Source organism: Mastomys coucha, unplaced genomic scaffold (genome assembly GCF_008632895.1).
Source record: "Mastomys coucha isolate ucsf_1 unplaced genomic scaffold, UCSF_Mcou_1 pScaffold21, whole genome shotgun sequence".
NCBI lineage: Eukaryota > Metazoa > Chordata > Mammalia > Rodentia > Muridae > Mastomys > Mastomys coucha.
Genome location: NW_022196904.1, coordinates 88,634,702 through 88,637,203, shown reverse-complemented (window position 1 = coordinate 88,637,203; position 2,502 = coordinate 88,634,702).

The window sequence follows — 2,502 nt, the reverse complement described above, 5'->3', positions numbered from 1 at the left end:
GAGAAACCATTGGATGACAATCAACAAATTTCTAATTCCTCATATTTTTGGATATCAATCGATTAGGATATGTTGGTAATATTAATTTTCATGTTAAGATATTAAGAAAAAGTAATTGTTACTTCCTGTTGTTTTTGTTGTAAGAGGTGGAATTAGGTTTGTGTGAGTCTATTGAAAGATTACTTCCTTGCTTCTTCTAGGGTATAGTTTTGCTCCTTATGATGGTGTTTTCCATCTATTATCCTTTGTAGGGCTGGATTTGTGGGAAGATATTGTGTAAGTTTGGTTTTGTCATGGAATATCTTCTTTTCTCCATCTATGGTAGTTGAGAGTTTTGCTGGGTATAGTAGCCTGGGCTGGCATTTGTGTTCTCATAGGGTCTGTATTGCATCTGCCCAGGGTCTTCTAGCTTTCATAGTCTCTGGTGAGAATTTCCTGGATGTTCTGGGTTAGGAACTTTTTGCATTTTCTTTGACTGTTGTGTCAATGTTTTCTATGGTGTCTTCTGCCCCTGAGATTCTCTCTTCTATCTCTTGTATTCTGTTGGTGATGCTTGCATCTATGACTCCTGATGTTAGCATCACATTAGCGATACATGGGCGGGTCCACAGACCTGTTGCCAGGGCAACAGCCACCATATTTCTAGAATTTATTGGGCTCACCTCCCACCTTTACCTGTAGCTGCTATGTCACAACCCATATATATATGGGGGAACATTCCCCAACTCAAAGTATGGTGGCACCCCTTTTTCTACTCATCAGGCTAGAGGTTCCCTTTCTGGAACTGACTGACAACTTGACTTTACCCACATGCCCACTGTCAGGCGTGCCAAGTACCTCCTGGTCTTGGTAGATACCTTCTCAGGGTGGGTAGAGTCATTTCCCAGTACTAACAAAAGGGCTCAGACAGTCTCTGATCTCCTCCTCCGAGAGATCATTCCCCGGTTTGGTTTCCCAGCCTCTCTCCAATCAGACAATGGTCCTGAATTTACTTCCTAAGTCTCTCAAATCCTATCTAAGGCCCTAGATATCCCCTGACATTTTCACATTCCTTACCACCCTCAATCTTCTGGTAAGGTAGAAAAAACTAATCGCTCTTTCAAAACCACTCTTGTTAAGCTGTCACAAAAACTTCACCTTAATTGGGTAAAACTCCTACCTCTGGCTCTTTTCAGGGTACGAGCTCTCCCAAAGCGACCTCTCCTCATCTCTCCCTTTGAACTCATGTATGGACGTCCAGTCCTAACTCCTGGTCTTTCACCTAAATGCTCTCCCCTCCCAGACCATCTACTTACTCCATTACTTTGTAACCTCCGTTCTCTCCTATGAAACTTTGCTGACCACCATCTACCTCGGCCATACACTGTCTCCTGTCCACTACCTATCAACATTGGAGACCAAGTCCTTCTATCCCCTCCAGGTCATCGGCCCTCACCTCTCTCTCTCAAGTGGCAGGGCCCTTTTAAAGTAATTCTTTTGACCCCTACAGCTGCTAAACTCAAGGGACTCTCTCATTGGGTCCACCTGTCTCACCTCAAACCTTTCATTCCTCCACCTAAAACTGACTCTTCTTCATACACATCAATCTTAACAAGACCTTGCTCTATTAAACTCCAGAGGACAATGAGACGGCCTACCTTCTCCCCAATCCACTCCAGCAGCCAAGCTCGACCTCACTGGATTAGACATGGGTTTGTCCTCCTCCCCCTGCTGTTCATTTCTATCCAGGATAGCCCTTATATCTGGAGATTCGAGGTTCAAGAAACCCCCACAAATAACAAACAGTCTTCCCAAATAGGGTCAGGAAGCTGCTCCATAGCCAGATGCCAAGAACCAATCCAAATTGCTATCATCCCGGTATCTATAATCCCATCTAAATATTATAATCTCTACACTTGCTTTCTCTTCGACCAGACAGAAGATTATTGTAGAAAATGGCCAGACAAATATGGGGGCTGCCCATATTGGTCTTGTCAAATACATATGCTAGGATCACGGATCAATCATTTCTTCTATCAACAATGCAAAACACTATTTTTCTACATACAAGACCTGTGGGATTCCAGGTGGGAGACAGGAGTTGTTGGTAAGCTCTATCGTAAAAATCAGCCTGGGGCCCCAGTAAGTACCATCCATATTCAGAGAAAATATGTCTCAGTTGCCCAACCCTAAATATCAAAAAAGTAAGGGAAATAATCAAACACTCCTCTGAGGTCCTTATCTCTTTAACATCACCCCTCATAAATGGTACTAATTTGTCATTTTGCCTTTTACTTCAGACCTTGACCTCGGCATACCAACTCCTTAATGTCACCAGACCTGGACGCTTTGAGGAGTGCTGGTTATGTGTACCCCCTGGAACTAACTCACAATTGTCACTTACAGCATCTCTGGTGATACTGCCAAGTATCAAGGGAGGTATGTTAGCATCACAACATCCAAAGCCTGTGGCGATACATGGGCGGGTCCACAGACCTGTTGCCAGGGCAACAGCCACCATAT